This window comes from Lissotriton helveticus, chromosome 6, assembly GCF_964261635.1.
Source record: "Lissotriton helveticus chromosome 6, aLisHel1.1, whole genome shotgun sequence".
Lineage (NCBI taxonomy): Eukaryota > Metazoa > Chordata > Amphibia > Caudata > Salamandridae > Lissotriton > Lissotriton helveticus.
Window position 1 is genome coordinate 531,754,872 of NC_136067.1, and position 12,387 is coordinate 531,767,258.

A 12,387-nucleotide genomic window follows, 5' to 3' on the forward strand; every position below is an offset into this window, starting at 1 on the left:
GGGTCAGGTAACTGGGCTGCTTATGTTACATGGAGCTACTAAGCATCGAGAGGGGTTTTCCCTGCAACTGTATTGCTGAGCAGTACCAACTGAATCTGCTCTGGACCCTGCTGCTGGCCACTGTTGGCATGAGTCCTGATCCTTAAGTGGGCCTCCAGGTCCTTGGCCCTTGGCTGGTGTTAGAGTATACTCTTCCTGTTCACAAACTGCAAGATCTGGGAATTAGAAATATATTGCCACCTTTCTGGAGATCGGAATTGCAGTAAATTGGCTAAGGGGAACATGGCAGCCGTCAGCTAAACGGCTGCGCGTGGCAGTCCCCAGGCGGGCGAAGTAAACCCGGGACTCCCTAAAACTTTACCCGCACTACCCGCATTCTGCATTAAACCGCTGATATCACTTGGTTATCTTCCGTTCCTGCTTTTTTCCAAGAAGAGGGAAGGTGAGGTGAAGGCGAAGGCAAGAGAAAAGGGAGTAAGGGGGAAAAGGGAGTAAGCACAGTCTTCTGAAAGCATCAAGAGTCTTAGACCCAGAGGGAGAGCTAGAGGGAAAAAGGCATCGCCATCGGTGGCGTCACCAAGAGTAAAGATTACACCCTCTTTAAAGTTGTACTATAAGGTTCTTGCCCCTCCAGCTTTAATTCTAACATCAGCATCAACCTCAGTTTCCACCAAAGAAGGAGTTCTCTCCTCGAGTGTAAACAGGATGGAGAAGAGCCAGACCCAGACTGTGCTGGAACCTGTCCCTCAGCTCTTCTCTCTCCCATCAGCCTCCATCCATCTTTTTGAGATGTTGCCCGAGGCCTCTTGTAGTCCTCAAACATCTGTTCACACTGCAATATCTGTTTCTAATTGCTTCAGCGCACTGGAAGCACTGGAGTTGCCAGGCATTCAGCCAGACACTCATCCAGAAATAGCACGCCATGTGCTGTCTCCACAGAAGTTGAGCATCCACCCGGCACAAACCCCGAGTCTCTAACGGATAACCTTTTAGCTCTGAAGGAAGAGATGGAAAACAGATTTACAGTCTCAGAGACTAACCAAATAGCAATTCAATCCTTGTGCGCAGTGCTAGCCCAGAAACTAGAAGAAGTAACTCTGAGAACACATACCATGGAGCAGGAGATTCCGAACATCAAAGAGGCACTTGATACATCCTCAGTTGAAATGGCCAGACTGACAAGGCAAAATAGAGAAATGAAGGACAATTTAGAGCATCTCAAGAACCATTCTAGGAAGAATAATTTGAGATTGCTTAATATTCCTGAAGCTCTTAAAGGCTCTGATTTTAAGTGGGTTGTGATCTCCTTATTAAAAGACATGGTACTTAAATTTTTTCCAGATATAGATCTATCTACTGAGATACCACGGGTCCATCATAATCCATACAAAAGAAACCCCGCAAAGCAGAAACCAAGGAAAATGTAATAAATGTTCTTACCTACACTGTAGAAGAGACAATACTGTCAGCGGCACTTAAAGATGGTGTCTTAACATCAGGCTCATTTTCATTCACCATTAGATCAGATGTGTGCCATACTATTGCGCAGAAGCAATGGGAGATGGGCAAATGGATAGAAGAACTAAATAATTTGGGGGAAAGGGCACAAATGAAGTTTCCTGCGTTACTTTGGACCATGTGGAACAATCAAATATATATACATCGCTCTGTGGAAGAGGTAGATAGCTTAGTTTCTGAAATCAAGAAAAAAGCGGGCACATAAGTATGGAAGACTTAAGTGCGAGAGGCTAGGGAGTCTAGGGAAAAAATAAGTTATTTTCACCTGGGGGACTTAAGCCCCTAAGGCTTTAAGCCTAATAATAGTAGGTAGGGTTCCCAGAGGGGGTGGGGGAAGATCGGGTCACGGAGGGGGGTGGTGAGGGGAGTTGGGGGGAGCAGTGGGAAAAAATAAGAAATAAATCCTCTATCAGATTATTTACACCAGGTAGCCAAATTCATGTCTATTTCAGCCTCAGGTGTGATCAGACCACCCCCTCGATAGAACATCTTTTATGGGAGATAGAGAGTTAAAATTCCTTTCGTGGAATGTCAATGGATTAAGATGTCTACCTAGACAAAGATTAGTTATGAAATATTTAGAGCAAAGCCCAGCCCAGATATGTCTTATCCAGGAGACTCATCTAAATTTCGTAGAAAGCTGTGCTATTTTTTCAAGGTGTCCTTGGATTAAATATTTCTGTATATCAGAACAGCTTTGCCCATTGTAAAGGAGTAGCTATATTGATCAAACAAGGGGCAGGATGTGTGACAAAATCCTCTATAATAGATCAAACTGGGAGATGGGTTATAGCCAAATTGGATTTTGGTGGAACACAGCTAGCATATACTTCCTTTTATTGTCCTAATATTGACGATCCCACACACTTATGTAAACTTCAATGGAATCTGATGGAAGTTACTACTCCCATAAATATCGGAGGGGACTTTAATGTATTTCTTGACCCCCTACTGGATAGATCGAATCAGAGTTTTGTAGGGGCGTCCCGGGTCTGTCATGCGCTAAATAACATTATGAATGACCTTGAGCTTTTGGATATATGGAGGGCTAAGAAGGGCAACAAGCAGGGTGTTACCTTCTTTAGTAAGAAACAAGGTAATTTTTCAAGATTAGATTATGTCTTCTCAGATAGATCTATAATAGACGATATAACGTCAATTAGCTTCAGCCTCATCCTATATCATACCAGTCTCCGGCTGTCTTCTCCTTAGTGGGGAGAATGTATGTTTATAGGTCAAGATGGACACTTAAATGACCAATGTTGGCAGATCCAGAGATAGTGGTAGATATTAAAAAGGCTTGTCTTGACTCTTTCACTATAAATACTGGATCGATATCACCCAACTTTGTCTAGGATGCCTTTAAGGCATACTTGAGGGGTTTCCCCCATAATATTATATGCACAAAAAACAGAGAGGAATCTCATGCGTTAAAAGGCATGAAATATAAAATTTCTCAGCTTGAAATAGACCTGCTTCGAACTCTGAAAGAATGCTGCAAGCAGAGAGGAAGCTTGAGAGTGCCCGTCAGGACTATAGGATCAAATTAGATTGGCTAAATCCATGCATAACTTTGAGTATGGGGAAAATTCAGGAGCACTCCTGGCCTGGAAGGCTAGGGCAGACTGGGCAAAGAACCATATAAGTGAACTAGTTATAAATGAAAATAGTGAGACATCAAATAAATTGGAATATATACAGGCCTATATACTTACCTTATTTTCTGAACTTTATAAGGAGGAGACTCTCCCAACTCCTGAGACTCTTAAAATGTGGTTGAGGGAAAAATCTTTGCCAACCTTACAACAGAAAGTCGTGCAAAGCTTGATGCTCCAATAACCGAGGACGAGATCCGGCTACATCTCGAGAAAGTAAAAACAACAAAGCAGCAGGTACAGACGCCCTCCCTAATGAGGTATATAGACTCCTTTTAGAGGAGTTGGTTCCATAAATTGGCATTTTGTTTAATTTGGTCTATCAAGTAGGGAGCCAGGTACCGAGGTCCTGGGAGAAGGCAACAATTGTGCTTATTCTAAAGCCTGCTAAGGACCCATTAAGGGCAGATTCCTATAGGCCAATCTCCCTGCTGAATGCTGACTATAAGATCTTTATGAGCATTCTAGCGGGGAGACTCACCAAGATCGCACCACAATTGATCAATTCTGACCAGAAAGGGTTTATCCCCAAGAGATAAATCCAAGAGCAGACGCAGCAACTCATTGGCAATATAGATCTGGCAAAAGCTTGCTCTGAACCCTTGGCCATGGTGTCACTTGATGCAGCCAAGACGTTCAATAGAATATGCTGAACCTATCTATGGAAAGTGTTAAAATCTATGGGCTTTGTCCCATTTGTATCCACACACTAGAAAAATGCTATCAGGGGCTACTGCCAAGATATTATTAAATGGGGTTTTAACATCCAGCTTTAACATACTTAGAGGAACAAGGCAGGAGTGCCCCCTCTCGCCCTTATTGTTCAATATATATATATATATATATATATATATATATATATATATATATATATATTTTACTGGAACTTCGCTTTTCTTCGTCGCTTGCCGCGGAAAAACGAAACGGACCCAAGTAGGTAGAGTTGCTATATTTATTTAGTAATGTGCACCACTCCGTCCGCCATGACGCGTTTCGGGCCCTGAAGCCCTTGATCACATGACATGGTCAGCCAATCCATGTGTTTTTAACGTGTGTACAGATATCATCTGACCACTGGGCTTGTAGAGATAAACAACAGACTTCAGCCTAATCATCTCAACATCGACTGCATAGCGTTTTTCTTAATACAATGTGCATAGTTTAAAATACATATGTACATCATTATTTTGCTCTTCTGTTTTTTATCCACCTTGATACAACATGATATTAAAAATTGCATTTGTAATTTGCAGTTATATATTTCATTATGAAAAATATTTACATCCATGTATATATATAACACTCCCAATGTGCAAACCTCGCAATTAAATAAATAAATAAATATATGTCACAATAAAACCAGTATTTTTTTATCATACAATATATGTATAAAATTCATGTTCTGGTGATATTTATATAATACATATAATACTCATTTGTGCAAATCAGCAAACAGTGTGCAAATTGCAATTCAAGATTTGTGCAAAAAAGCCATATTTTTGTTGGGAAATATATCAATCAAATGGTGGATAGGAAGAGACTATAATAAAGCCCTAGTGGGCTAAATCGATGTTAAGGATCACTGCCTCTATATTGCCCTTACTTAGTGGTTCAATTTCTGACACTCGTCAATAGGAGTCCAAATTATAAGAAAAACGGAAATATATATATATATATATATATATATATATATATATCCGATTCTCCCAAACACCAGCCAGTTGCACTCGTGAGCTGGTGCACGCAAAAACGGGGGTGTGCACACCCCCGTTTTTGCGTGCACCCGCTCACGAGTGCAACTGGCTGGTGTTTGGGAGAATCGGAGATTGTTTACCGGCTGCACCAAGTTCGTCTGACAAGTCCCGCATTGCCTAGACCAGGAATATTTTGCCGAGAGAATATATCTCAAGCATACAGGCAACTACACATCTTTTCTGGTAAGGCGCGGTGAGCGCATTAGAGACTTTATTCGTGTTATTCTAAGCACAGACATTAACTCAGAGCGAAGGGGGGACACAGCTCATTTATCATTGATAGTTGCGGCTGCTCTACCATTCAAGCATGTTTTGTGAGGCAGAGAGAAGAGAGGCCGAACAAGGGATGTTCAAGAATAAGAAAAAACCTGATGGGACTCAAAAGGCAGGCACTAGTCAAGCTAGTGGGGGCAGCACCACTCTTAACACCAAACTAGGCTCATTAGAATGCCTATATGAACGTGAGATCAGAAAATGGTGGGAGGCAACATCATTACAAAATTATATCGATGTTGACCGTGTCCCTAGGGGCCTGAGGATATACACCATCCCCGCGTACGAGAACCCTGACCCTGAATTATTGGATGCATGGGCAGAACACACGGCAGCATCTTGCAAAGGGAGTTTGAAGATATTAGTACGTTTTGCCTGGAGTGACAGGGATAAAGCCCTGACACAGATCAAAGAGTTGGAAGACGAATTATCAAAAGAGGAGGACCAGGTCACTTTAGGAGAAAAACGTGAACAAATTAAAAAACGTCTCAAGAAATATGAACAAAAAATTAAACAGCGCAAGGAAGGAAAATTCGAAAGGGATGAGAACGATTATCAAATGGGAAGAGTGCTGACTTTTGCTAAAAAATATCACTATACAAGGAAGCAATTGAAGAAAAAGGCAAGTGTACCTGCCTCTGTGGAACCTGCTACTTCTGAATCGGATGCCAATGCAGACGACGTGATCAGCGAAGATGGAAGCGTGGAAGCTTCTTCTTTTCACGTGGAATACAAACTCATGCGCAATCAACAACTAGAGGGAGGAAGGGGCAAGCCCCCGGACAATCAAGTGGCAAGAGGAAGACGAGGCGGGGGGGCCGTGGGAAGAAATCCACTAGGTTCCCCACACGTCACACGCAGCAAGAAGAACTTCTACAGGAAAAAGACCTAAGCCCTGATCTTGAAGACAAAGATAATCTGACCATCATTAATTTGACTAACAAAGTGCTTACTAAAGAAGAGAATTCCATACTGAAATTGGGCTTATCCTTCTGCCCACGTAGAAATTTTGATTTTGCGCAAACAAGAATTGACGTTTTTAAATTCACGAGGAAATTGAAATTGCATACATTTTTCAAATTAAAATCACACAGTGGGAATACTGTGCCTACAAGTGACACTGATGTTGATGAATTGAGATGTCGGGATTTGGGGGGCCTCTGTGCTATAGAAGGCTTGCATCAAGAAATCAACAGAGGAGGAGATGGTGATGTGACTAACACCCAAACACTGGCTAATCTTGAAGTACAACAAAAAAGTGGGAACAGTGCATTTAAACCCGTTTCCACGTTTATGCCCATTATGGTATCTGATGCCATTGACACCTTCTCTGATGCTGTTCTGAGGGACCTTTCCAGGCTAAGGAAATCTAAAACATATATACCGTCATGTGACAATTTCACCAAACAACAACAGACCGCATTACAAACTCTATGTGATTACTCTGGCCTTGTGTGTAAGCCCTCAGATAAGTGGGGCAATATTGTTCTCCTTACTGCTGCTCAATATGAAACCGAGGCCCTTCGTCTATTGGGAGATACCAACACTTACAGGCTTGTGAACGACAAAGTGTACAATCAGAGCGTGGTAGATTACCACGACATGATATTAAAGTGGTATAATGTTAACATGCTTAATACCGATGAATATCTATTTTTACGTTGCTTAAGTCCTGTTATTCCCACTTTTTACTACCTCCCCAAGGTTCATAAAGACATGCACAATCCCCCGGGGAGGCCGATCGTAGCTTCCAATGGGAGTCTTACTGAGAACCTTTCTATCTATGTGGATTCGTTTCTTTCACCTTTAGTCATGTCACTGCCTTCCTATCTAAGAGATACTAAACATTTTTTGTCCTATATTGATCAAGTCATTTGGAAAGACACTTATTGCATGATGGTGTTAGACATCACCAGTCTATAAACCTCTATAGCACATGGTGACGGTCTGAGGGCCATGGCTAGTTTCTTGGATAAGCGTCCTGTACGTTTTTACGAGCATAACAAAATGTTAATGGAATTTATGAATTTCAGTCTAAACAATAACATTTTTCTTTTCAGTAATCAACTGTATAAGCAGATGTCCGGAGTTGCTATGGGAGCTTGCTCCGCTCCCAGTTTTGCTAACCTATTTGTAGGTTGGTGGGAAGAACAGGCGGGCTGGAGTAACACCAACCAGGAATGGGTTAACCGGATCATAGGGTGGCATCGTTACATAGACGATCTTTTTATCATTTTAGAAAGCCCTATAGAAACTGCTAGTGTCTTTGTAGACGTACTGAATAACAATGATGTTAATCTTAAATTTTCAGGTCACATCAGCAGGACTGCTGTTAATTACCTGGACCTCACTGTGTATATTGATAAAAATGGCATGTTACAGACTAAACTGTTCAGGAAGGAGACGGCAGGGAACTCCACGCTTTTTGCCACGAGCAGTCATCCCCGGCAAATAATCGAGAGTAACCCTTATGGAGAACTCTTAAGGTTAAGGCGCAATAATTCCAATGATGATGACTTTAAAAAGGCAGCGGATGCTAGCCTTCAAAGATTCAGGATAAGAGGATACAGAGATGGTGTCTTAGCTCGTGCCTATGAGAGAGCTAAAAAGATACAGCGCAAAGATCTGCTGAAACCTAAGCAGACCATTAGATCCAGGAATGGGGCGTTCCGCCTCATTACCACCTTCTCACGAAATGCTGGTCAAATTAAGAAGATATTCAAAAAGAACTGGAATATCCTTATGTCTGACAATACAATTAAAGCTGACCTGCCGACCAACCCGTTGGTCACTTATAGGAAGGCTAGATCTCTTAGGGATCATTTGGTTTCTAGTCACTACTCTGCTCCTGAAAGAATCTCAAAATTACCTGTACTCAGTGGTTTTTACCCCTGTGGCCGGTGCAAGGCCTGTAAGTACAGTAAGCGGACGCTTACTTTCAAGATACCTGGTCTGGCTACTCCGAAAAAAATCATGAAATTCTTGACATGCTCCACGCCGTATGCGATTTACTGTCTCACCTGCCCTTGCGGTTTGAACTACATTGGCAGCACGACCAATGCAGTCAAACTGAGAATTTTGGAGCATATGCGTGCCATTGCCAAGAAAGACGAAACCTATCCCGTAGCTAGGCACTTCGAGAAGATGCAGAATAGTAACAGGGATCTGTTATCTTATATCTGTCTCGATAGTGTCCCGGCTAATGTCAGAGGAGGTGATCGTCTCTTGAAACTTAGACGGCTGGAATCCAGGTACATAATTGATCTACAGAGTAAAAACCCTAATGGCCTGAATATGCATGAAGAGCTATCGGTACATCTGGGTTAAGTAGACTGGACATATATATGTGTGTGCATATAATCTGTTTGTTTCTTGCATGCTATTTTCCTGAATATTTTGACATACTATGTGCACTGTAACTGTGTCTTTCCTTATTTTATATAGTTTATATAATTGGGGCGATTTCTGAACATTTAACTTGGCTAATATATCTATAATGTAGAGATGTCATTCGGCTGTGTTTTGTAGGCAATGTATTGATGCCCATCCAGGGCGAGATTTACTCATATATTTACTCATGTACATGGAGAGTGACAATATGTACACAGAACCACAGGCATTTGTGCTTTGATTTATGGGAATGGTATTTATTGTGTTATCTACATGGGGTAGATTGGCACGTGTTTGTCATTTTGATGACTATATTGCATCTCCTGCGTGTCATGAAATATTTTTTGGTTCACTCTCTGGTAGATATGAGATGCATATATGAGCGCTTACTTGCCGTGAGCAGTGTAGTTGGACTGCTTTTGCCCATCTCGGGCTGAATTATTAATTATATATATTTTCTCTGAATTTTGAATTTATAACACTATAATTTGTAACTTAGTCGGTAAACCATGCCACATTTGTGAATTACAAACTGAAATTTTGGAGCAATATATGTTTATTATATGATGATGTACACCGTCTAAACATGGCGGCCATTAACGACTAAGACTTTGCAGTCCTTCTTTGCTCTTGATTATACCATGTGACGTCTTTTTAAGAATACGAGCGTCTAAGCTCTCTGTACAACTTGACAAAGCCCTATGGCGAAACGCACCGTTGCTGTTTAGTTCCTCCAATAATAAACTGGTGGTGGAACTACCCCCTGCGTGTGCTGCTTTCCTTTGGACTTATTGTCCGTGGATGTGTGGAGCTGAGATATATATATATATATATATATATATATATATATATATATATTCACTGAAAAAACCATAGGTTATAGACCATATATAGTTAGGAATTAGCATTTACAAAACCTTGAAAATTCACTGAAAAAACCATAGGTTATAGACCATATATAGTTAGGAATTAGCATTTAAAAAACCTTATTTTACTCACACAAAACCATTGAAATTCCATATATAGTTAGTTGCACTAACTATATATTGCGCACCCGCAATACACTGCTGATGATGTCACATATTACATCATTCATGACATGGTCAGTGACATCACTGATGACATCACTGATGACATCTCAAATGACATCACTGATGACATCACTGATGACATCTCATTTGACATCAATGACCACATCACTGATGATATCATTCATGTGACAATACAATGCATCTCCTCACATTTTAATATAACCTCTGTTTCACCCAGTGTTAAAAACAGAGTATAATTTTTGAAACCATTGACACACCAATACTAGTTACTACATACGTACTCACTGATTCCTACGTCTACACACACATTCACTCATTCACCCATACAATCATTCATACATACAATCACTCATGTTTACAACACAATCATATGCACTCATACACCTATACAGACACTCACACTCTGCCACTCATCCATGGAGTTACTCACACACCTAGTCAGTCCTGTAAAGAATCAATCACACTTCCATTTTCTACTCTATACAGTTAAACATAGAGCACCTTACGTTTTCAACCATATACTAACACATACTTACTCTCTTATACAATCATTGATACAAGTACACATTGATCTGTACAGAGTCACACACCTCCCATCCAGCCACACACACACTCAGTCTCCCATGCAAATACTTGGGCAATCAATCAATAACCCATATAGTTACTCATATAGCTACTGATCAACACATGCAGCAGTTTACAGAACAACAGACACAATGATGCACAAATTAAGACAGTTTAGTCACTAACCCATGCATTCAGTGAGACACATTTAATCACTCACTCATACATTCAGTCATGCACCTACTAAATCCTTCGTCCAGACACTTATACATCCACTCATTCTTCAATATGTAAGACATATTTTAACTTTACAGAAACATAGTCACTGGATGTTGTCATCAGTGATGTCATCAGTGATGTCATTTGAGATGTCATCAGTGATGTCATCAGTGATGTCACTGACCATGTCATGAATGATGTAATATGTGACATCATCAGCAGTGGATTGCGGGTGCGCAATATATAGTTAGTGCAACTAACTATATATGGAATTTCAATGGTTTTGTGTGAGTAAAATAAGGTTTTTTAAATGCTAATTCCTAACTATATATGGTCTATAACCTATGGTTTTTTCAGTGAATTTCAATGGTTTTTTAATAGCAAATATCATAAGCTGTCGAATGTCAAGTACGTGGTAAGAATTTTTTTTTTTGTGTTTATGCACACTGATCTGCTTTGATTGCTGCCCCCCACCCCTCATTTCTATTAGGAGTACTCTCTCTTTGCAGATAGTGAAGGGTAGTTAACGCAGCCCTTTCCCCCTTTGTAATCCGTCGTGCCTGCTTCTCTCTCCATTTGATTGATTGTTCTCTTTGGTTCATTCTCTATTTACAAACAAGCACAGAGTCGCAATACTCTGTTTAGTCTTTGCAGATAGCGAAAAATCGTGTAAAAATACAAAAGGAATCGAGCAAAATCAGTAGGCCACTAATGGAATCTCTTTTGACCTCGCTAAAATAGAAACATTAGGAACAACCTGTTGAAAATAGCAATGCGTATGTATATAAGCGGCGTTCATTTGTGTTCACAGTACCCCTTGTTGATTGTTTCAATCGAGCATTGAATTGTTCGAAGTTAATTCTCTTAACGATCTTCTCTACCTGCAAACGAGGAAGAATAGGAATATTCTATCTCCCTTTGCAGATAGTGAAGGGTAGGTAACGCAAGCCTTTAACACGTCGTACCTATTTCATTCCTCATTGATTGATTGATTGTCCGAACATTGACTGTTTGGGAATTAGTTCTTTTTGGAGGTATTCCCTGTTTGCAAATAAACGTAGGAAAATCTTTGCAAGTAGTGAAAAGGTACGTAATGCGGACCGTTCTCCCCCGTTGTAATCTGTCATGCCTATCCACTCCCCACTGATTGATGCACCTTTTTCACCCGGACCATTTACTAGAGATACGTCATCTGGCCCGACCAGAGAGCACCCCTAGTGAAAAGGACATATGCAATAATAACGAAGTGATCACTGTATCCTGTTAACAGAAACTTTACCATGAAACAACCTGGAAAGACAAAAAATAGGAAAACGAAAATCAGTAGGCCACTGATGAACATGAACTTTTATTAAACAACGAACAAAGAAACGATAACATAACGTAATGATAAAACCTATTAATGTCCTAGAAACAAGAAAACGTTAAAATATGCCAGTGGTGAGAGACCAGAAAAACAGTAAGAGAAACCAAATCACCCCTCGCTGTCCCACCGCCTGCCACGCCAAAAAAATCGATAGACTAGGGAAAATGCAAGTCAGTAGAACATCCACCCCCACTCTGGAAACTTCCAAGGTGGGGCAGGGTTCCGGCTACGCCCAGCCGGGAGCAGCCCATATAAGGCAGGTCCTGCTGCCACGCCTCGGCCAGGAGATCCTAACGTAGGGTGTAGCCGGAGGAGAGGCCGAGACCAGCGGGACCCGGCCAGGGGATTGCCTTTACAACGCTGAACAGTTGCAGGGGTGGGGAATGTCTCCTCGACCCTCCCCTCTCTCTCCCAGTCCGGCCGCGGTGGCCCTTGAGAGTTTCAGGTAGTCCCGCCACATGCTCTTCCGGTCCGACCACCAACGGTCGGGGGGCCGAGGCCGACGGGATCCGGCTGCAGCCGATAAACCAAGAAACCCGTTCATGGGGCCAGAGCCAGGGGCGTCCGGCCGACATCCACCGGAAGCCCGGCCCGAA

At 41.5% G+C, this 12,387-nt stretch overlaps 1 protein-coding gene across 1 annotated transcript in view; it reads right to left on the reverse strand.

The window, feature by feature from the left end:
- The window catches only part of KHDRBS2 (KH RNA binding domain containing, signal transduction associated 2), a 1,768,831-nt gene that overhangs the window by 482,902 nt on the left and 1,273,542 nt on the right, over positions 1-12,387 (reverse strand). The gene's annotated exons all lie outside the window — the stretch shown is intronic.